At 36.7% G+C, this 25,807-nt stretch overlaps 1 long non-coding RNA gene across 3 annotated transcripts in view; it reads right to left on the bottom strand.

Moving 5' to 3' along the window:
* LOC123380144 overlaps positions 1–24,750 on the bottom strand; it is a 54,158-nt gene extending 29,408 nt beyond the window's left edge. For 2 of the 3 annotated variants that reach the window (XR_006585538.1, XR_006585536.1), the window contains exon 1: positions 21,044–24,750. This is a non-coding gene — a long non-coding RNA (uncharacterized LOC123380144). The remainder of the gene's footprint in view (positions 1–21,043) is intronic. The other variant, XR_006585537.1, reaches the window with a different exon arrangement.
* Positions 24,751–25,807: the final 1,057 nt, after the last annotated feature.

Below are 25,807 nucleotides of genomic sequence, written 5' to 3' on the forward strand. Positions count from 1 at the left end.
AAGGACTTGAATACACAAAATTACCAATTAAAGAGGATAAATAACCAACACCAAAGAAATACAAACAACTGTGAGAGAATATTATGAAAAACTATATGCCAAAAGATTTGGCAACCTAGAAGAAATGGTTAAGTTCCTAGAAACATATAACCTACCAAAACTGAAGCAGAAAGCATTAGAAAACTTGAACAGATAATTACCAGCAAGAAGATTGAATCAGTAGTCAAAAAACTCCAAACAAACAAAAGTCCAGGACCAGAGGGCTTCACAGGAAAATTCTACCAAACATTTAAAGCAGAACATTTTAATAACTACTCTACTCAAACTATTCCAAAAAATAGAAGGAACACTTCTCAATTCATTCTATGATGCCACTTTCATTCTGGTACCAAAAACCAGATAAAACAACACAAAAACAAAGAAAACTACAGACCCGTATCTCTGATGAGCATAGATGCAAAAATTCTCAACAAACTACTTGCAAATAGAATCCAACAATACACTAAAAATTTCATCCACCATGATAAAGTGGGTTTTATTCCCAGGATGCAAGGTTGGATCAATGTGATACATCACATCAATAGGAGAAAGGATAAAAATCATATGATCATCTCAATGGCCACAGAAAAAGAATTTGGCAATGCAGAACCATTCATGATAATCCCCCCTCCCCCAACAAAGTAGGATTAGAGGGAACATACCTCAACATAATATAGGCAATATATGAAAAACCCATAGCAAACATCTTGCTCAATGGGGAAAAACTAAAAGCTTTTCCCCTAAGGTCAAGAATAAGACAAAAAAGTCCATTCTAACCACTTTTATTAAACATAGCAGTGGAAGTCCTAGCCACAGCAACTAGATAACAAAAAGAAATAACCAAACTGGTAAGGAAAAAGTAAAACTTTCACTATTTTCAGATGAAATGATACTATATGTAGAACACCCTAAAGACTCCACCAAATAACTACTAGAACTGATAAATGAATTCAGTAAAGTCACAGGATACAAAAGCAATGTGCAGAAATCTATAGCATTTTTATATACTAATAATAAAGCAACAGAAAAATTACAAAAACAACCTCATTTACAATTGCACCTAAAATAACAAGACACCTAGGAATAAACCTAACTGAAGAGGTGAAAGATTTGTACTCTGAAAACTATAAAATATTGATGAAATAAATTAAAGATGACACGAAGAAATGGAAAGATACTCTATGTTCATAGACTGGAAGAACAAATAAAGTTAAAATGTCTATACTACCCAAAGCAATCTATACATCTAATGCAATCTGTATCAAAATACCACCAGTGTTTTTTCACAGAACTAGAATAAGCCTAATTTTTGAATGGAACCACAAAATACCCCAAGTAGCAAAAGCGCACCAGAAAAAGGAAAGAAAACCTGGAGGTATAATAATTCCAGACCTCATGTTATATTACAAAGCTGTAGCAATTAAAATAGTATGGTACTGGCACAAAGACACATAGATCAATGGAATAGAATAGATAATCCAGAAACGAACCCACAATTATATGGTCAATTAATCTTTGACAAAGCAGAAAAGAATATTAAATGTGAAAAAGATAGTCTCTTCAACTAATGGTGTTGGGAAAACTGGTCAGCTACATGAAAAAGGATGGAACTGGACCACTTTCTTACACCATACACAAAAATAAACTCAAAATGGATTAAAGACCTAAATGTGAGAATCAAAACTATAAACATCCTAGAAGAGAGCACAGGGAATGATTTCTCTGACAATGACCACAGCAACATGTCTCTAGATATGTTTCCTAAAATATAAGCAAAAATAAATTATTGGGACTACATCAAAATAAAAGGCTTTTCCACAGCAAAGTATACAATTAACAAAAGTAAAAGACAATCAACTGAATGGGAAATAATATTTGCAAATGACATATCCAATGAAGGGTTAGTATCCAAAATATATAAAGAACTTATAAAGCTCAACATCCCAAAATGAATAATCCAGTTTAAAAATGAGAAGAAATGAAAAGACATTTCTTTGAAGAAAACATACAGATGGCCAACAGACACATGAAAAGACGCTCAACATCAACCACCATCAGGGAAATGGAAATCAAAACTACAATGATATGTCACCTCACACCTGTCAGAATGCGTAAAATTAAAACCACAAGAAACAACAGGCAAGGATGTGGATAAAGGAACACTTTTACACTATCAGTGGGAATGCAAACTGGTGGAACCATTCTGAAAAACAGCACGGAGTTTCCTCAAAAAGTTAAAAATAGCACTACCCTGTGATCCAGTGATCAAACTACTGGGTATTTACCAAAAAAAAAAAAGTGCTAATAAGAAGGGATACATACACCCTTATGTTTACTGCAGCATTATTTATAATAGACAAATTATGGAAGCAGCCAAGTGTCCATCGATAGATGAATGGATAAAAAAGAAGTGATATACAATGGACTATTACTCATCCATCAAAAAGAATGAAATCTTGCCATTTGCAATTACATGGATGGAGCTGGAGAGTATAATGCTAAGTGAGTAAGTCAGTCAGAGAATGACAAATACCATATGACTTCATTCATATGTGAAATATAACAAACAAAACAAGAAAGTGAAGGAGAATAAAAAGAGAGACAAACCAAGAAACAGACTCTTAACTATAGAGAACTGATAGTTACTAGAAAGGAAGTGGGTGGGGAAATGGGTAAAATAGGTGATGGGACTGCACTTGTCATGATGAGGACTGGGTGATGTATAGAATCGTTGAATCACTATATTTTACACCAAGACTAATACAACACTATGTTAACTATACTGTAATTAAATTAAATTAAATTAAATTAAATTAAATTAAAAAAGAGCAACTAGCATATGCAAGAGACGTCCCCAGAGCTCTGTTTAGCAATGTATGAGCTGTGGGAAAGCTCTCCAGATCAGAGGGACTGGAAAATGTCAGTTTATGTTCCCACCCCACCTTGAAAACTTAGGCAAGAGCAGGGTTCAGACACCATAATGGGTGGGTCTAGTCATCTCAGTGAGCTTGACACCAGTGAGCTCAGCATCCAGAAGCCTATACCAGCCCTAGTCATACTGGGTCACAGAGAAAGAAGCCAAATTTAACAGGGTCAAGGAACCATGGGAAACCTCTCTCCACCTCAACCTTAAAAGTCCAGACTTAAACAGGGTCTGGCCATTGTAGGAAGTGGGTCAGATTACCACAGAAAGCTTTTGACCTCAGCAAACCCATGGTCCTCAAGCCCACACCAATCCTGGTTATGCCGGGGCACAGAAAAAGAACTATGATTTAAAAGGGCTAAGGAATTGTGAGAACATTCTCTCCCACTCTAGAATAAAATCCCAGACGAGGGCAGGGTCTGCTTCATGGTGAGCTTGTGACTTCAGCAAGCCTAGGCTCCATAAGCCCACACCAGCTGCCTTATTTGTGGTGCTGGAGCAGAAGAAACAAAATGCAGTTTTCTGGGCATTTTTGAAATAATATTTTTTTTTTACTTTTAAAAATATGTCTTCTTTTTTTCTTTTAGGACTTGTTTTTTTCTATCTTGTGCTCTTTAAAAAATTTTTTATCTCCTTTTATTTCTTTTTAAATTTTTTTCATTTTCTTCCTTTCTTTTTTCTTATTGTTTGCTTTATTCTTTCTGTACAAAGCCATGGCTTAAAAGAGTAACTAGTAAATATGGCCAGAGCTCCAGCCTGCCAGCAAATCACCAAGTACATATAGTCTGCCTAAGGGACACCATACACAAGACCATTTCTTCAACTTTAGGAGAAACCTTTATGTTTTCTACCCCATAGGAACAAACACAAAATTTAACAGGAGGAGGAGACAGGATATGCTCCAAAACAAATAACCAGAAAAATATTAGAAAAAGAACTAAATAAAACAGATAAGCCATATGCCTGATAAAGAATTTACACTAATAATCATAAAGATACTCCACGGGCTGGAGAAAAGAATGGAGGAACTCAGTGAGACCTACAATAAGGATATAAAATGTTAAAAAGAACTAATCAGGGGCACCTGGGTGGCTCAGTCAGTCAAGAGTCTGACTCTTGATATTGGCTCAGGTCATGATCTCAGGGTCATGAGTTCAAGACCCATGTCAGCTGTGCACTGACAGCATAGATTCTTGGGATACTTGGGATTCTCTCTCTCTCTCTCTCTCTCTCTCTCTCTCTCTCTCTCTCTGCCCCTCCCCCACACTTGCTCGCTCGCTCTCTCTCTCTCTCTCTCTCTCTCTCAAACAAATAAATAATTTTTTTTTTAGAAAAGAACTAATCAGACATACTAGAGGAAATCAACAACAACAAAATAAAACACACACTAGAGGGAATCAACAATTGATTAGAGGATGTAGAAGAACATATCAGCGATGTGGAAGACAGGATAATGGAAAGCACACAAGCTGAACAACAAAGAGAAAAAACTTAAAAATGAGGACAGGTTAAGAGATCTTTTGAACAAAATTAAAGAAACAAACATTCAAATTATAGGGGTCCCAGAAGAAGAAGAAGGAGAGAAAGAGACACACATGTACAACTTATTTGAAGAAATAATAATGAAAACTTCTCTAATCTGGGGAAGAAATTAGACATCCAAGTCCAGGAAGCACAGAGAATTCCAAACAAGAAGAATCCAAGGAGGTCCACACCATGGCACATAATAACCAAAATGTCAACTGTTAAAGATAAGAAGGAGAATTTTAACAGCAGCAAGAGAGAAACAAAAAGTTACCTACAAGGGAAAACCCACAAGACTATCATCTAATTTTATAGCAGAAACTTTGCAGGACAGAAGCGAGTGGCATGATATATTCCAAGTACTAAAAGGAGAAACCTACAACTAAGAATACTGTATCCAACAAGGTTATCATTCAGATTTGAAGGAGAGATTAAAAAGTTTCCCAGACAAAAAATAGAGTTTATCACCACTAAACTAGCCTTACAAAAATGTTAGAGACTGCTTTAAGTGGAAAAGAAATTGCTATAACTGGAAATAGGAAAAGTATTAATAAAAAGAGTTTTTTCTTCTTCTTTTTGAATGTTTGAACTTAAATTACCACCCAATTAATATGGACTACTATTTTCTTAGAGTTTTACATATGAACATCATGGTAACCACAAACCCCAAATCTCTATTAGATGCAAACAAAAAAGAGAAAGAAAGCCAAACAAAACACTATACTTATCAATCACAATGACAGCAAAAATAGAAGAAATAACTACAAACAAGAAAACAAATTTTAAAAATGGCAATAAGTGCATAGCTATTAAAAATTACTTTAAATGTAACTGATAAATATTCTGATCAAAAGAGTGGTGGAATGGATAAAAAAGCAACATCAATAAAACAGCATAGAGATCCCCCAAATAAACACACATTTACATGGTCTAGACAAGAATATACAATGTGGAAAAGCCAGTCTTTTCAATAATGATGCTGGGAAAACTGGGCAGATACTTGTAAAAGAATAAAACGGGACTAATTTCTAACACCATGCACAAAAATAAATTCAAAATTGATTACACACATAAGTGTGAGACCTGAAACCATACAAATCCTGGAACAGAACACAGGTAATATTTTCTATGACATTAGCCATAACAATATTTTTCTAGATATGTCTCCTAAGGCAAGAAAAACAAAAGCAAAAATAAACTATTGGGACGACATTAAAAGAAACAGCTTTTGCATACCCAAGGAAACCATCAACAATACTAAAAGACAAACTGCTGAATGGGAGAAGATATTCACAAATGATAGTATAGAAAATAAGGGGTTAGTATTGAAAACCTATGAAGTGGCACAAAAACAGACACTCAGATCATTGGAACAGAATAGAGAACCCAGAAATGGACCCGCAAACATATGGCCAACTAATGTTTGACAAAGCAGAAAAGAATATCTAGTGGAGTAAAGACAGTCTCTTCAGCACATGGTGCTGGGAAAACTGGACAGTGACATGCAGAAAAATGAACCTGGACCACTTTCTTGCACTGTACACAAAAATAAACTCAAAATGGATGAAAGACCTAAATGTAAGACAGGAAGGCATCAAAATCCTCAAGGAGAAAGCAGGCAAAAACCTCTTTGATCTCAGCCGCAGCAACTTCTTACTCAACACCTCTCTGGAGGCAAGGGAAACAGAAGCAAAAATGAACTATTGGGACCTCCTCAAAATAAAAAGCTTCTGCACAGCGAAAGAAACAATCAGCAAAACTAAAAAGCAACTGGCAGAATGGGAGAAGATATTTGCAAATGATATATCAGATAAAGGGTTAGTATCCAAAATCTATAAAGAACTTATCAAACTCAACACCCCAAAAATAAATAATCCAGTGAAGAAATGGGCAAAAGACATGAATAGACACTTCTCCAAAGAAGACATCCAGATGACTAACTGACACATGAAAAAATGCTCAACATTACTCATCATCAGGGAAATACAAATCAAAACCACAATGAAATACCACCTCACGCCTGTCAGAAAGGCTAACATTAACAACTCAGGCAACAACAGATGTTGGTGACGATGCAGAGAAAGAGGATCTCTTTGGCACTGCTGGTGGGAATGCAAACTGGTGCAGCCACTCTGGAAAATAGTACACAGTTTCCTCAAAAAGTTAAAAATAGAACTATCCTACAACCCAGCAATTGCACTACTAGGTATTTGTCCAAGGGATACAGGTATGATGTTTCCAAGGGGCACATGTACCCTAATGTGTAGAGCAGCACTATCAACAATAGCCAAAGTATGGAAAGAGCCCAAATGTACATAGATGGATGAATGGATAAAGAAGATGTGGTATATATATACAATGGAGTATTACTCGGCAATCAAAAAGAATGAAATCTTGCCATTTGCAACTATGTGGATGGAACTGGAGGGTATTGTGCTAAGTGAAATTAGAGAAAGACAAAAATCATATGACTTCACTCATATGAGGACTTTAAGAGACAAACCAGATGAACGTAAGGGAAGGGAAACAAAAATAATATAAAAACAGGGAGGGGGACAAAACATAAGAGACTCTTAAAAATATGGAGAACCAATAGAGGGTTACTGGAGGGGTTGTGGGAGGGGGGGATGGGCTCAATATGTAAGGGACATTAAGGGATCTACTGAAATCATTGTTGCACTATATGCTAACCAACTTGGATATAAATTTTAAAAAAATTTTTTTAAACAATAAAAAAGAAAATCTATGAAGAATTTATACAAATCAATGTGAAACAAACAACCCAACAAAATCCCAAATAATTTGATTAAAAAATGGGCAAAGGTCCTCAAAAGATATTTTCCAAAGGAGACATACAGATAGTCAATAAACACATGAAAAGATGGTCAATGTCACTAATCATCAGGGAAATACAAAACAAAACCAAAATAAGCTATCACCTCACACTTGTTAGAATGGATAAAATCCAGAAGACAAGAAACAAGTGTTGGCAAGGATGTGGGGGAAAACAGGAACCTTTCTGGGGAAAAAGTAAGAGCTGGAATGTAAACTCAATTCAGATTTCACAAACTTTCCCTCAACAGCACAATCCTTCCAGAGTAAAAGTAGAAGCCTCAATCCCTTCTAGGCAGACAGACATGCAGATACCTTCTCACCATACCAAATACTTCCAATTTGCTGGGAGTGAAAGTTTCAAAATATTTACTTTTGTGACAAATTTGAAGTCTTAAGAAAGTTGTAATATCTGTATTATAAAGTTGTAAGAAACACTGTTTTGCCTGAAATCTACAACTCCATCATCTTTGTTCCCTCAAACATCTTGAACGTGTTACAGTTTCTTAACACTACTTTCTGTTTAATGGTTTTTGAGATCATGTCATAATTATGCATTAATTAGTTTCCTAAGTCTCTTGTTCATGATCTTGAGACTCAATAATCTAAAGACCAGTGAATTTCAGCTCTAAACTTCAATCAAGTAGATAGATTTTGGAAATTTCAAAGAGTAGTTCTAACCCTTCATATCACTTCACCAAAAATAAAACAACACTTAGCACTTCTCCCACCCTGCCTGTCTAGTTAAGGAACGTCCACACTGCATACATTGACTTTTCTATATTCCTGCCAGGCTCTTTACAAACAAGGAAGACCAAGGAACATTTCACTAGTGTCAGAGATTATACCATTTAATTCTTAAAAAAATTTTTTTTAACATTTATTTATTTTTTGAGAGAGAGAAAGAGACACAGAGACAGAGCATAAGGTGGGGTGGGGCAGAAAGAGAGGAAGTCAGATTCCGAAGCAGGTTCCATGCTCAGAGCTGTCAACACAGAGCCCTACGCAGGGCTTGAAATCAGAAACCCCAAGATCATAACCTGAGCCAAAGTCAGATGCTTACCCGACTAAGCCACTCAGGCGCCCCTAATTCTAAAGGTATATTTAATACCTTTAATATGATATATTAAAGCATACGATATATGCTCTCTGGTCTCTGATGTGTTCCTCCTGCATCATTGTGTCTAATCGGAGCTGAAGTGAACTCTAAATGATTCAGCTGTATTTGTAGGGAATAATGTATGTAGTAATCCACTTTGAGATTCAGAGGGAAACTACTGTCTGTGCACAAATAAGGAGTAGCCAGGAGTGACACTTAATGCAGAAGATTATTCTTATTGATCCTTTTCAGAAAAATAAAGCTTGTGTTCTTGGGTGTCAGAGGTGTACTGGTTCCTTTTAATCATGGAGACAAATGTGCTTACACACTTGTACTCAGAACAAATCCACTGCCTTGGAAAATCTAAACATACCAAATTGATCTTGATGACTGCAATGTTAATGCAGGCATGGGGGGGGGGAGGGAGGGAGGAAGAGGAGAACCAACAATTTTTTTTAAAGACATTACATTTTCAACAACCTGGCTGACTTATAGAATTATGTAGAAAAAGAGCTTTTAGATTAGGAGAGATTTTTTTTTCCAGGTTTGTCTTTAATTCTCAGATCCAAGGTAAGCTAATTGAAAAGAAGCACGGATATTTTTCCTTCTCTTATGGTCAAATTACAGTAGGTCATTATTCAACCTCTTCCAAATATTCCAAGTTGTGTCGAATAACGTAATCTTGTTTGTAAGGCATCAAGAGATGCTCAGATGCTGAAACGGAAGCAAGTTCTAACAATACCTAAATTCATAACACTTCTTTTCCAGGCTGCCTATTTAACAATGGACTGCTATGTACCTTCACACATTCTTTTGATTTTTAAAGTTACTTTAAGGTTAGTTCACTATCTTTTTTCCTTCTCACTCATCTTTCATATATTATATGTGCATGTAATTATTTATTGCATATTAAATACTTTATTTTTGTTTCCCTTCAATCCTTACTAATACAAACACACACATCCACATATTTCCATTCACACTGACTCATGTTTTCCCCTTTACTATGCAGTCAGAATTTTTGAAATGATAGTGGCAAAAGCATCTGATATTCACTGTCTTGAAATCATTACTTTTCATCTTTCCTGAGTATCCAGAAATCTGAATTCTATCTGCCACATTGTCCAAACTATTCTTACAAAGGTACTGAGCTCTTAATTTTTGACCATTTGGCTTACTCTCAGAAAGGTGGATATTATTTTGATGTTTACACCTTCTACAATATTTCATCTCCCTTTGGAATCTGTGGTATCACTTCAGCTGGCTTTCCTTTGGAATTATTATTCAGACTTTATATATTTTGTTCTGTGCTCATTCTGTCTCTTACCTACCTTCCACTTTGCTTTCAGATTTTCTCATGTTCTTACACTTTAAGAAATCAAATGCATGGCATTGGCGCCTTTTTTTTTTTTTTTTTTTTGTAGTTTCAAGTTTTTATTTAAATTCCAGTTAGTTAACAGGGCGTCTGGGTGGCTCAGTCAGTTAAGCGTCCGACTTGAGCTCAGGTCACGATCTCATGGCTCGTGAGTTTGAGCCCTGCGTGGGGCTCTGTGCTGACAATGAGGAGCCTGGAGCCTGCTTCGGATTCTGTGTCTCCCTCTCTCTCTGCCCCTCCCCTGCTCATGCTCTGTCTCTGTCTCAAAAATAAATAAAAACATTTAAAAAAATTTAAATTCCAGTCAGTTAACATACAGTGTTTTGTTAGTGTCATGTGTAGGATTTATTGATTCATCACCTCCATACAATACCCAGTGCTCATCCCAACAAATGCCCTCTTTAATACCCATCACCCATTTAGCCCAATGCCCCATCTACCTCCCCTCCAGCAAACTTCAATTGGTTGTCTATAGTTAAGAGACTGCTTTAGGGTTTGCTTTGCTCTTTTTCTCCCCATGTTCATCTGTTTTGTTTCTTAAATTCCACATATAAGTGAAATCATAGGGCATTTGTCTTTTTCTGACTCATTTTACTTAACACAATACTCCCCAGCTCCATCTATGTCCTTGCAAATGGCAAGATTTCATTCTTTTTTTAAGTCTGGTAATATCCCATTGTATATATATGTACCACTTCTTTATCCATTCATCAGTCGATGGGCATTGGTCTCTTTCCACAATTTGGCTATTGTTGATAGTCCTGCTATAAACATCAGAGTGCATGTGTCCCTTCAAATCAGTAATTTTGTATCCTCTGAGTAAATACTAGTATAATTATTGGCTCATAGGGTATTTCTATTTTTAACTTTTTGAGGAACCTCCATGCTGTTTTCCAGAGTGGCTGGACCAGTTTGCATTCCCACCAACAGTATAAAAGGGTTCCCCTTTCTCCACATCCTTGTGAACATCTGTTGTTTCTTATGTTAATTTTAGCAATACTTACGGGTATAAAGTGATATCTCATTGTAGTTCTGATTTGTATTTCCCTGATGATCAGTGATAGTAAGCTTCTTTTCATCTGTCAGCCATCTGGATGTCCTCTTTGGAAAAATGTCTTATTCATGTCTTCTGCCCATATTTTAACTGGGTTGTTTTTGCGTGTTCAATTTTATAAACAAGTTTTTTATAGATTTTGGATACTAACCCTTTATCAGATATGTCATTTGCAAATCTCTTCTCCCATTCTGTAAGATGTCTTCTAGCTTTGTTGATTGCTTCCTTCGCTGTGCAGAGGCATTTTGTCTTAATGGAGTCTGAATATTTTATGTTTGTTTTTGAATCCCTTGCCTCAGGGGACCTTGCTAGTAAGAAGTTGCTACAATGTCAAAGAGGTTACTTCCTGTGCTCTCCTCTAGGATTTTTATGGTTTCCTGTCTCACATTTAGGCTTTTCATCCATTTTGAATCTATTTGTGGGTGTGATGTAAGAAAGTGATCCACTTTCATTCTCTCGCATGTTGCTCTCCAGTTTTCCCAACACCATTTGTTGAGGAGACTGCCTTTTTGCCATTGGATGTTGTTTCCTGTTTTGTCAAAGATTAGTTGACCATTTAGTTGTGGGACCATTTCTGGGTTTTTCCATTATGTTCCATTGATCTATGTCTCTTTTTGTACCACACCGTCTTGATCACTACAGCTTTGTAATATAACATGAAGTACAGAATTGTGATGCCTTCTGCTTTTCTCTCTCTCAAGACTGCATTATCTATTCGGGGTCTTTTGTGCTTCCACACAAATTTTAGGATTCATTGTGCTAGCTTTAGGAAATGCTTGTGGTATTTTGATAGGGATTGAACTAAATGTGTAGATTGCTTTGGGTAGTATAGACATTTTAACAATATTTGTTCTTCCAAGCTAAGAGGATGAAATGTTTTTCCATTTCTTTGTGTCCTCTTCAATTTCTTTCATCAGTGTTTTACAGTTTCCAGAGTACAGGTCTCTCATCTTTTTGGTTAGGTTTATTCCTAGGTATCTTAAGGCAATTGTAAATGGGATTGATTCTTTGATTTCCCTTTCTGCTGCTTCATTACTGGCATATAGAAATGCGATAGATCTCTGTATGTTGACACTGTGTCCCGCAACTTTACCCACTTCATGTATCAGTTCTACCGATTATTTTTGGTGGAGTCTTTTGGGTTTTCTATGTAAGTTTCATGCCATTTGCAAATAGTGAAACTTTGACTTCTTCCTTGTTGATTTGGATGTTTTTTATTTCTTTTTGTTGTTTGATTGCTGTGGCTAGGACTTCAAGTACTCTGATAAATAACAGTGGTGAGATGGAACATCCTAGTCTTGTTCCTGACCACAGAGGAAAACCTCTCAGTTTTTCCCCATTGAGCACGTTATTAGCTATGGGCTTTTCATATATGGCCTTCATATATGTAGTAAAGAATGGATGCTTTACTTTGGCAAATACTTTTTCTGCATCTATTGAGAGGATCATATGGCTCTTCTTCTCTCATTAATGTGATGTATCACATTGATCGATTTGTGAATATTGAACCACCCTTGCAACCAGAAATAAATCCCACTTGATGGTGGTGAATGATTCTTCTATGTACTCCTAGATTCTATTTGTAATATGTTGTTGAAAATTTTTGCATCTATGTTCATCAGGGTTATTGGCCTATAGTTCTCTTTTTCAGTGGAGACTTTGGGTTTGGAACCAAAGTAATGTTGGCCTCACAGAATGAGTTTGGAAGTTTTCTTTCCATTTCTATTTTTTGGAATAGTTTAAGAATAGGTATTAATCTTTTTTTTTTAATTTTTTTAACGTTTATTTATTTTTGAGACAGAGAGAGACAGAGCTTGAACGGGGGAGGGTCAGAGAGAAAGGGAGACACAGAATCTGAAACAGGCTCCAGGGTCTGAGCTGTCAGCACAGAGCTCGACACGGGGCTCGAACTCATGGACTGTGAGATCATGACCTGAGCCGAAGTCAGATGCTCAACTGACTGAGCCACCCGGGTGCCCCAGTATTAATCTTCTTTAAATGCCTGGTGGAATTCCCCTGGGAAGCCATCTGGCCCTGGACTTTTGTTGGGAGATTTTTGATTAGCGATTCAATGTCTGCTGATAGTCTGTTCAATTTTTCTGTTTCTTCCTATTTCAGTTTTGGTAGTTTATATGTTTCTAGAAATTTATCCATTTCTTCCAGATTGCCCAGTTTGTTGGCATATAATTTTTTACAATATTCTTATAATTGTATTTCTGTAGTATTGGTTGTTATTTCTCCATTCTCATTACTGACTTTGAGTCTTTTTTCTTTTTGATAATTTGGCTAGGGGGTTATAAATTTTATTAGTTCTTTCAAAGAACCAGCTATGGTTTCATTGATCTGTTCTACTAGGGTTTTTTGTTTGTTTATCATTTATTCGTGCTCTAATTTTTATTATTTCCCTTCTGTTGGCTTTATGTTTCTTTTGCTCTATTTCTAGCTCTTTTAGGTGTAATGTTAGGTTATGTATTTGAGATTTTTCTTGCTTCTTGAGGTAGGCCTGTATTGCTATATACTTCCCTCTTATGACCACTTTTGCCATATCCCAAAGGTTTTAGACCATCGTGTTTTCATTTTCATTTGTTTCCATATACTTTTTAATTTTTTTCTTTAATTTCCTTGTTGACCCACTCATTTGTAGGATGTTCTTTAAATATCTATGTATTTGTGTTCTTTCCAATTTTTTTCTTGTGGTTGACATCAAGTCATACCATTGTGGTCTGAAAATATGCATAACTTGATCTCAACCTTTTTGTACTTGTTGAGACCTGATTTGTGACCTACTGTGTGATCTATTCTGGACAATGTTACATGTGCACTTGAATAGAATATTTTTCTGCTGCAGTAGAATGAAATGTTCTGGATGTATCTGTTAAGCCCATCTGGTGCAGTGTGTCATTCAAAGCCATTGTTTCCTTACTGGTTTTCTGCTTAGATGATCTATCCATGTAACTGGGGCATTAAAGTCCCCTATTACTGTATATTATCAATGGGTTCCTGTATGTTTTTATTGTTTCATATATTTGGATTCTTCTAAGTTGGGGACATAAATATTTACAATTATTAGATCCTCTTGTTGGATAGACTCCTTTTTTTTTGATATAGTGCTCTTCTTTATCTCCTGTTACAGTCTTTTGTTTAAACTCTAGTTTGTCTAAGTATGGCTACTCTAGTTTTTATGTTCATTAGCATAATAAATGGTTCTCCATCCTCTCAGAACCTGAAGCTGTCTTTAGGTCTAAAATGAATCTCTTGTAGGCAGGATACTGATGGGCTTTTTTTTTTTCATCCATCCTGACACCTAAGTCTTTTTTTTTTTTTTTTTTTTTTTTGGAGCATTTAGTCCATATACATTCAGAGTAATTATTGATAAATATGAATTTAGTGCAATGTTATTTCTTGTTTTGTCATTGTTTCTGGATAATTTCTCTGTTCCTTTTTAGTTTTTCCCACTGAAAGAGTCACCTTTACTATTTCTTGCAGGACTAGTTTAATGGTCATGAGTTCCTTTAGTTTTTGTTTGTCTTGGAATCTCTGTGTCTCCTATTCTGAATGGCATCCTTGCTGGATAGAGTATTCTTGGCTGCATATTTTCTTCTCTTTAGCACATTGAATATGCCATGCTACTCACTTCTGGCCTGTCAGGCTTCTGAGGAGAGATCTGCTGCTTACCTTATTTGTCTTCCTTTGTAAGTTAGGGATGTCTTTTGTCTTGCTGCTCTTAGGATTTTTTATTTTGCAAATATAACTATGATGTGTCTTGGCACTGGCCTGATTTTGTTGATTTTGATGGGAATTCTCTGTGCTTCCTGGATTTGGAAGTCTGTTCCCTAACCCAGATTAGGGAAGTTTTCAGCTATAATTTCCTCAAATTAACCTTCTGCACCTTCTTCTCACTTCTTTGGCCACTTCTAGGATATAAATGGTGCATTTCATGGAGTCACTGAGTTCCCTAAGTCTACTTTTGTAATCCAAGATTTTTCCTTCCCTCTTTTGATCAGCTTCATTATTTTCCATAATTCTATTTTCTGTATCATTTATTGGTTCCTCTGATTCTTCAGCCCTTGTGGTCTTTGCATCCAGTTGGTTTCAAATCGTGGTTGCTGCATTTTTCATTTCAGCCTAATTTTAAGCCATTTTATCTCTGTGGTAAGAGACTCCCTGGTGTCTTCTATACTTCACTCAAGCCCAGCTAGTACCCTCGTGATAGTTGTTTTAAATTCTGCATCAGTCATATTAAATATTTTTCTATTAGATCCCTAGCTGTGACCTTTTCTTGTTCTTTCTTTTGGGATGAATTCTTCCATCTTGACATTTCATCTAGGTCTCTGTCTTTGTGTTAGGAAAGCCTGCTATGTTTCTTACTCCTGAGAGTAATGGCTTTATGGAGAAGACATAATATAATAACCAGGGCCTGGCACTTCAGGATGTCACTTCAGGATATAGGTGTGTGCTATACACACTCTGCTGCTGTGTTCTAGCTGCTTTATCCTTTATCCAGGTCAGTTCTCTGCAGAGTTTCTCCTTGTCTGCAGTGGGGAGTGCTTGGACATTGGCCAAAATGTGGCAGATTTTAACTAGGTGTGCTTTGATCTGCTAGTTAAAAGAAACCTGATGCTATTTCCACTAGAGCTGAAGCTTTGCTGAGAACCCTATGGTCAGTAGACATGATGTGTGCAGGGGTTTGTGCTGGTTCTCTGGGGGAGGGTCCTGTTGCACTGGTTCTCAGGCACACTTCCAGCAGAGCACGGGGGGCAGGGCTTGGTGTAAGCAATTTAGGCAACCAGTGTTGGTGCTTTGATGTTTATTGAAATTAGTTTATGCTAAGAGGCAGGGGAGGCAAATGGCACTAGCCATCTCCTTTGTCCATGGAGAGGGGATCTCATGTTTGCTACTATCATGGAAGCCCTCCCAGAAGAGCAAAGCATTTCCCCTCATGTACTGTAGATGTTTTTCAGATCACTGTAGTCACGCTGTCTGTATCCGGGTGGATTGCCTGCCTGGACCAGTGCAGTGCACTTTGGGCAATATCCCAACCAGACCAACTGAGTTTTAAAACTCTAAACTTTAGGGGCCTGGTGTGGAGGGGACCTGCACTGGTCCTTCCGGATGAGGGTCTTGCTGTGGTGGGACTGATGCAGGTTTGACCCAGAAGGGTGGCTGCACCAGATCATAGGAGTGTGGGGTTTGGAGCAAAGCACACTAAACAGCCAGAGTCCAGGTTACCTGCCCTCAACAGTTGTTGCCATGCCTATGCTGAGGGATGGGGGAGGGAAATGGCACCCACCAGATTCTTTGTCCCCAGAGAGGTAATGCCACCTTTCTCAATGTGCTCCAAGGAAGGGGACCCATCTCTCCCAGTGTGTCTCTGGTGATACACAAATTGCACCCTCTGTCCCTGTGTTACCTGCCTACTGACTCTAAAGGAGCACTGAAGCACCTTCAGGGCTCTATACCAGCCATACCACAGACCTCTAAAACTCCATTTTTTGAGCTACATATGTTGCAATACCCATGAAAATCGGCCCCTCTCGTTTTCCCTGTTAATGGCTTTGGGGAAGTGTTTTCCTTGTGCTATCTCCTATGCACTCCTCTCTCTCTCTCTCTCTCTGTCTCTGCTCTACAACCAGGACAGTCCCCCTTCCTTCCATACCACTCCTGATCCATTTCTCCTCAAACCATGTCTCAGTACCTCCTACCTTCTACAATGTGGCCTCCTCTCTTGCTCTAGCTATGCAATGTGTTCAGTCAGTTCTCAGATTGATTTCTTGGGTATTCAGAATGATTTGGTATTTATCTAGCTGTGTTCAAGGAACAAGGCAAGCCTAGGATCCTCCTATTCCTCTGCCATCTTAGCTCCTCCTCTCACAATTGGCCTTTCTCTTGAATGCTAGACATCTATTAGAAAGTGTTTGTGTGTTTCACACTTACTTCATACTTAATATCTCCACATTTTAACTCTCCAAATTCTCTCTAAACCTGCACACTCCTCAATGCATTTCCACTTACAGTCAAAGGCAAAGCTCTTCAGCCAGTTGTCTTATAATTCTTTGAGTCATGCCTCTTTTTAATCTGTACACTCAATAACTCATATAGCTTCTGTGTTTACAATATCCATCACTTCCACTTCCCAGTAGTTCATCACCTCCTCTCTTGGACCTGGATTATTAAAAAAGCTTCCTAGTTTACTTCAGTGTTTCTTTTCTCCTCACCACTATTATCCTTATACTTATTGCCAAGATATGACTGCCATGTATACAACTCTTACAAAAGATGCCATAACTCAGAAGCACTGTTTACATGGCAGAAATTATAATTTTTTACATTTATTACGGCAAATTTCCAGCAATTATTGGTTCTAACAAAATAAGTACATTAAAAACAATTGTTGCAATATATGGAAGGAAAGGACTTAAGGAAGGAATGTTTTTACTAATTTGCACCCAGTGCCATATGGAATAATTGGCCCTGAATAAAATTGGCTTTCTAGAACATTGATTGAGTTGTCCCACTTCTCCAGTTAGGCCTTAAATTCCTATTTTAAGATAGTCTAAGTGGTACAAAGTCCCAGATACTGATCCAACTTTTACCTAAGTACATTTTTCATATCTACCTTGTGCTTCAGCCCCACTGTGAGGATTTATTGGCATAATTATATTTTACCTACTTGAATTTTCTTCATCCCCTCCCCCTCTCTTCTCTGCTTATCAAAATGCAGATTAGGCAACAAAAGCAAAAATAAACACACGGGGTTACACCAAGCTAAAAAGCTTCTGCACAGCAAAGGATACCATCACAAAATGAAAAGGCAACCTACTGAATGGAAGAAGATATTTGCAAATTATATATTAGAGATTAATATCAAACTATATAAGGAACTTCTACAACTCAATAGCAGAAAAACAATCTGATTATAAATTGGGCAGAGGATCTGAATAGACATTTTTTCAAAGAAGAAATAGAGATGGCCAACAGGTACATGAAAAGATGCTCAACATCACTAATCATCAGAGCAATGCAAATCAAAACCACAATGAGATATCATCTCACTTATTGGAATAGCTAGTATCAAAAATACAAGAAATAACACATGTTGACAAGGATGTGGAAAAAAGGGCACCCTGTGGAGTGTACGTAATGTAAATTGGTATAGCTACTACAGAAAACAGTGTGGAGATTTCTCAAAAAATTAAAAAAGAACTACTCTATGATCCAGAAATTCTACTTCTGGATACTTATCCAAGGAAAACAAAAACACTTACTTAAAAATATATATTTGCTCCCATGTTCATTGCAGCATTATTTACTATAGCCAAGATATAGTAACAACTTAAGTCACAGATAAATGGATAAATGAATATATATGTACATGTACACACATCGGTATTCTCAAAAAGAATGAAATTTTTTCCATTTGTAAGAACATGGATAGAGCTTAAGGGCATAATGGTAAGTGAACTAAGTCACACAAAGAGAGACAAATATCATATGACGTCACTTACATGTGAAATCCAAAGAAGAAAGAGGAAGAAAAGAAAAAAGGGAATGAACTCCTGGATACAGAGAACTTATTGGTTACTACCGGAGGCAGGGTGTATGGAAAATGGGTAGGGGAGTCTAAAGGTACACACTTCCTGTTATAAAATAAATAAGTCCTGAGGAAGTAATGTACAACAGAGTGACTATAGTTAATAACACTGCATTGCACATTTGAAAGTTGGTAGAGTAGATCTTACAGGATCTCATCACAAGAAAAAAATTGTAACTCTGCATGGTAATGGACGTTAACTAGACTTACCGTGGTGAAAATTTCAAAGATTATACAAATACAAAATCATTATGTTGTATGCCTGAAACTAACAAACTGTTGTATGTTAATTATACCTCAATAGGAGTGGTTAAAAAAATGTAAGCCAGAATTCACCTTTCTGATTAGATACTGCCTGGTAGCTTTAATTTATTTCCTAAGCATTTATATTTAACATTATAATACTTTATTTATTTGTTTGTTTATTTATTGATAATAAATACAACTGTGCAGAACTTATGTAACAGATTAAATGTAACACATAGGTTGAATCATGTGAAATTGCCTTAAAAAAAAAACAGTCAACTATTGGCACTTTCATATGGCCCAAAGTATTGTTTTTCCATTTTTAAGTAAAACCATCTTGTATATATTATTTACCCATTAAACCAGGGATCTGTTTTTGTATGATTTATGGATCCTAGAATAGTTTTTACACTTTAAATCATTGTAAAACAATAAGAGAGAACATGACGCAAAGACTATATGTGGCCCACAAAGTCTAAAATACGTATAGCTGGGCCATGTGCAGAAAAGTTGGCAGATTCTTGCACTAAACCATTACCAAATGGGGGGAGATCCTTGTGTCACCAACATAGCACAGTGCTTGAGACTCCCTAAGTGCTTTTCAAACTTAACCAAGAGATTGATGAATTTCGTAAGAAAAAACATAAGGTGAAAATGGTCCTAGTTTTTTTCCGCAATGAAACCTTTTTGGAAAAAAAAAAAAAAGGAATTACAAATATTCTCACTTTGAGCACGCTTTGCAGCTCACCCAAACATCGATATCCAAAACTATTATAGTCAAATGATATAGAGCAAGGGTTTTCTTATGCTGCCAGCAACAAGGCCACTGGGCCGGAGTTATCTGTCAGTAATCCAAATAAATCCTGACGGCAACTAGAGGTAGTGGTGGGAGAGGATGTGTGAGACATGGTGCTGCTTAATAGCGTTAACATTTGTTGACATTCGAAGTCCTAAACAAAAACAAAACAAAACAAAAATCTCTTCCTGAGCTGCATCATTGCAAAGTGCTTAAAAACCTGTGTCCAAGAGCCCAGGCGCTTCATCACTGGCCACATTCCCGCTGAAGAAATGGTCTAGAGACGATTGCTCTTAAATCAAAAAAATGCAAAATTGTACTTGGCAGCCATAACGCAGGGGAGAAAAATTCCGCTTGGAACAACAGCCTTTTCCTCTATTTTATACACTCACATATCCTCTTGCTTTTTACTATCATGTTTGGTATATCCTGACAGCTTAGAGAAAAGGGATCTTTTTCGCAGTCTTTTTGAAAATGGGGTCTTCTGAAATCGTTTGGTAAATTAAATTCATCCCTTCACAGCTAACCTCAAAAAGGTAGTGTTGTTGGTATTTTCACGAAGACATTTAAGAAGTGCTTTGGAAATGTAGAATTATCGAAACACTCATTTCCTGTTTTAGTTCTGTGTCATATCACAGCTGTGCTCAATTACGGCTTTTTGAAAAGCAGCAGACAGAAAACAATGTCTTTTTCCCCTCTCTTCTTTGTAATTCTTCAAAATAAATAAATAAACAAACACACAAACCCAACACTTTCAATTGGAACCCCTCGTCCAATGCTTTTAGAAGTACAGACATCTTAAAGTATCATTTCTAAGCAATAGAAAAAAATAGCTTATTTCTAACTATACAACATAGTGTAGGGAAGCTCTTTATTTCCAACTGTGTGCCAGAGTTGCTAGTTTCTTACTGAACGTCTTAACTGCCAAACTAAGTCATTTTAAACTCACCATGAAAAGCTTTTTCACATTGCAAACACAATAGCGTTTCCGGGACTAGATATACAAGGTAGAATCCTCCTCATGAAAGTAAACAGCAGGAGAAATTCAGAGGAGCTACATCTCTCCGTCCAAGTTCAGGAGTTTATCCAAAATACTAACCAATGTAGATCTCTTAGCTATTGTTTGGCCTTCATTCCTGACGCACAAAACTCAATTACTGGACTACAGAACAAGAGCCAAACCCTTTAGCATAACATCTAAGATTTTTCAGTTTGGTTCATTATGTTTCAAGCCCAATGCGTGCATTTTAGGACTGATCTCATTGACTTCTGAACAGAATTTGATAGGATTAACCACTCCTTATAACTTTTAGAATATATTTTCTTTGCAGTGTAACACAGACAGAATTTCCCTCTATCCCTTTCTTTTTAAAATCTCTTTTGTATTTATTTGTTCTTTTTCTTTAAATCCCTGAAATGTTAGTAATAGTGGGGAGAGAGAGAGAGAGAGAGAGAGAGAGAGAGAGAGAGAGAGAGAGAGAGATGGGTCCTGAGGCTGCTTCTATTATCACTGCATACTTTCCTTCAGTCATATATTAATTAATCTTCCTACGTCTTCAGTTACCTTAGTGGTTAAGACTGCTGACACTGGGACCAAGCTGTTTGGATTCAGTCCTGGCTCTGTCACTTACTGTCCTCTCCTTGCCTTTGTTTCTTATCTATAAAATGGGAATGACATTAATTAGCATCTACATGAAAGGGTTATTGTGAGAATTACAGACTTAGTATGCGTAAAGTATTTAAATAGCTACTACGTCATAATATGTTCTAAATGAGCACTCAGTGCCCTTCTCATTATTGTATTTATGTTGGAGACTTACTAATTTTATTCTGTCAGCTCAAAACTCTCCCCGATTCCTAAAACTACCACATCCAGCTGACGATATTTCCTCTCAGGGGTCACACAAACTCTGAAGACTTAACACTTCTAAAAACTACCCTGTTCTCATCTACCAGTCCCACTTTGCTCCTTTCTCTGAGAACTATAGCTCATGTTAACTACCACCAACCCAAGTGCTTAAGATGAGGAATTGCACATCCAACCTGCCAACTTTTTATTTCTCTCCACATCAAATCCATCACCAAATCCTGTTAATCCTAGGTCCTCTGAGGACTCAAATTCTTTCACTTCTTTTGAATACTACTTGTCACAACCCTGTATTGAACCACCTCAACTTATTATAGTCCTTCCTTTTTAACAATGTTGCCTCTGACTCTTTCAAATATTATCTGATTTCCATTCTATAATCTACACCCCAGCAACAGCAAATATTCTAAATCCGGTCAATGTCCATTTACGTCCAATGGCTTCTCATTGCCTTCAGGATGAAATTAAGTGTCCCTATCATGACTAACCATATCCTTCAGGGTATTCCTATCTCCAGCCTAATTCTACATAACTATCCCCTCATTCTACGCTATACTCAGCTTAGGCTGAAATCTATCCAGTTCCCTATCCTATCTTTGGCTTTTAGACTTTTGTATGATTTCTTCTCTGCCTGAAACACTGTATTGTACACCAGTTTGCCTCAGGGGAGATGTAATGTTTCCAGGAAGCTTTCTCAACATACCAGGTCCCAATTAGGTGTTCTTTATCTAGGTATCTCATAACACGTTATATGATTTGGCAGTTTTTCTTTCTGAAATGTTATTACTGTGAAGGCAGGAACTGAATCATCTCCCTATTCATAGCACTTAACACACTGCCTGGCATATAGTAAGCATTCCAAAGATTTGTGATGAATGAAGGAATAAATGAACATGTGAATACATATATTGTTTATCACACACCTTATGTTTCATCCATGTCAAAACTTGGTTCTCTCCACACCTATATTAAGACCTCTTCTGATTTTTTTCCTAGTATATGTAAACGTAAGTGAATTAAACTTCTAAAGCAAGTAACATCTATAACATACTGTACATGACACAAATGTAAAGTGTTATCATTCGTTAATACAACAGATTTATTATGGAAAATGTATTTGGGATAATGGCAAGGATTCCAAATTCTGTAAATCTTGGCCTTTCCTGTATTTATGCAAAATCTTCCTTGATTGTGGGTAACCACAGCATCTTTGACATTAATCTGAGCTTCTTATGAGATTTTCAGTTCTTTCTGATTTCTGGTTTCTGTCCTGATTAGCCTATGAAATCTGGACTTTGTTGATTCTAATACCAACAAACTAAGTATCTTACATTAAAAGGAAAATGAATCAAAATACATGAAATGAACATGTGGCCAAGATAGTACTTAGATGTCCAAGGCCTGTCAATACTTATGAGAGATAAGAGAGCTGGAAGATATTTTAGACATCATCAAGTCCAACCCACTTATTCTGTAGATGAAGACAGCTACTACTTGGCCAGAGAAGGTAAGCAGACACAAATTCCTAAGCTACTTATTAGCAGAGCTGGGTTTGAATTTGTTCAGTCCTGAGCACTTTCTACTCACTCATGACTTAGCAGAACTTTCACATAAAGCTTTAGAAGACTATAAATTAATTTTCACCAGGAATAGTCATTGATTACTAAAAAAGGTTCACAGGTAACACTGGCTGTGAAACTGCTGAAGGAAATACCATTGTAATCATTCTTCATACCTCCTGTCTACTTTTAAAGAATTTCTCAGACTTGATGTCAGAATGTACTCTCTTGGCTCAAGTGGGAGTGAGGTAGAAAACTTAGTGGGTTAGGCTACAGGGAGGAAAAAAAATGTGGCAAGGGTGAAGCAAAGTGGCAAATAAGCAATAAATGAAACCACCAGTATTTTGGAAAAATTTTAAGAGTCCTTTGGTAAGATGTATTGTTCAGTTTTATCTAGTTCTCTTTATAACCCTGATTCCCTATACTTCTAAGGGTTAGAAAAGGGGGGACTTTTGATTACTAAAGGTCAAAAGAAATATATTCCTATTATTTCTTTCCTCATCTCATAAGATTCTCTGAGGAATATGGTTGTCAGTGCAGGTTTAGAATTTTTATGTAGATTCCTGCCTGTACCACATGTGGTTTTTTTTTTTTTATGTTTATTGATTTTGGAGAGGGGGGGTAGGGGCAGACAGAGAGATGGAGATACAGAATCTGAAGCAGACTCTAGGCTTTGAGTTGTCAGCACAGAGCCTGACACAGAGCTCGAACCCACAAACCTCAAGATCATGACCTGAGCTGAAGTCAGATGCTTAACTGACTGAGCCACCCAGGCACCCCTCCACATGTGTTTTTTAACTGATCTTTTATTCTCAGGTCTCAGATCCACTATATATTCTATCCTACAACCAGATTTTTTTTTTTTCCAAACCACAAGACTGCTCATAATGGTACACTTTGATGATCTTAATAAATCACATCTCCCGGTATTTTTGGTTACTGTTTGAAACCCATACATTTTAATGCTGTTGTTATCGAACAATAGATAACAAATATTGGTCATACCATTTCTCAGCATAAACTGATCTGAAAGATTTCTCTGTTGTCTATAATCCTTTCCTTGACAGGCATTTATTCTCCAGCCTCAACTTACCCTTCCAGCCTCCTTTTCTCTCAAAACTTCACTCCTCCACTCCTTCTTCCCTGTTTTACCTCAGTATATCTAAACTCTCATACTCCTTTGCCCATTAATGCCAGCACACCCTGAACATGTTTCACACTGTTCATCAACTCCTTCCAACTGAAAAGCATTGCCTCCTGGACAGCTCCTCAAGAAAATAATCCAAGAGACCTCAAAGAACAGCTTTAATTCAATGAGTTTTCATAAAAAGTGCCTAATCTTTAAGAACTTAAAAAGAAAAAATCCCTTATCTCTTGGCATTCTAAGACCATCTCCATCTCTTAAGGACACATTCATTATTAAACAACTCATGATACTAATGAATAAACGTTGAATGCAAAAATCTTTTTCCCCCCTTTGAAGGAACTTTCCAATTCAGTTCTTCAATTCAGCACATTTTATCTCTGTAGGTAGAATCCTTGGGGAGCCAGTTTATAATTGGAAGGTAGTCTCAGCAGTATGAGATTAGAACATGGTGTTAGGACATTGATGGCTCTAATGTCCCTAGATCAACTCGGTCAGATTTGTTCTTCTCCACAATGAAAAGTCACAGGTGAAACTGTTGTGTTCAACACCTCTCCTTGGGCAGAGTTTTCAGGGACTCTGCCAATGTCCTCTCTGAATTCTCAAATCCCTCACTTCCACAGGTGACCAACACATTCTCTTTTAGCTATGTTTTTTACCTTTCTTTACATTTTATTTTAGTGTCACTGACCCAGTGACAATCTCATTAAGATGACTTTATAGACCAATGCATGGATATATTATATATATATATATATATATATATATATATATATAATGTGCTTGAATATGCATATATACTATGCATATACATATATTTTACACAATATATAAAGTGCATATTTTTAACATCAAAGAGGACCCTTTTGTTTTCCTGTGCTTCAGTCACTGTACGAAAATTACTTTGTCCCATACATTGACCTCATTGCTTTAGTATATGTTTTTGAAACTCTATTATAGTTATTCTGTACAATATGACCTTATTTTCAGTAAAAATATTTTTTATATAAAAGATACTCCTATCTATCAGAAAAAAATAGTCAATCACTGATGAGACTTTCTCAATAAGTTGTCATATAATCTAAAATTTCCATCATTATACTTCTTGTTGATTGAATTCAGACAGATTAAAGTGTTACTTTAAATAGAGGGGAAAATTAACATTTATTGAAAACTTACTAAGTGTGAGATTTTTTTATATCAATTTTCCCCTTATATTCAAAAGTAGCAATAGGTAAAAATAGAATAAGGCAGAAAGAGAATATGTATGCCCTAGGAAGTTGAAGATCAGAAAGAATAAATAGCCCATGTTATGTAGCTGGGAAGTGTTATAACAGATTTTAAAACCAGGTTTTTAGAAGGCTAGGTGGCTTAGTTGGTTATGTGTCTAACCTTGGCTCAGATCATGATCTCACAGTTTGTGAGTTTGAGCCCCACATCAGGCTCTCAGCTGTCAGTGCAGAGGCCTCTTTGGATTCTGTCTCCCTCTCTCTCTCTCTCTCTCCTCTGTGCTATCTCTGTCTCCCTCTCAAAAATAAATAAAACATTTTTAAAAAATAGAAAAAAAACAGGTTTTTATACAAAGTTTCACTATTTTGGGGTCTCCAGAGAAATGGAAGGAAGAAAGGTATATTTAAGAAGCTAAAGTGTAACTGGATTTATGTTTTCTGTTATATAAAGGTTTTGGAGTTTGCATAAGGGAATAAAGAAGCTAAAAGACAGCCTTCGTGGAGCTACTTCATGGAGAAAAGTGAAAAA

The sequence above is a fragment of the Felis catus genome, chromosome C2 (assembly GCF_018350175.1).
Source record: "Felis catus isolate Fca126 chromosome C2, F.catus_Fca126_mat1.0, whole genome shotgun sequence".
NCBI lineage: Eukaryota > Metazoa > Chordata > Mammalia > Carnivora > Felidae > Felis > Felis catus.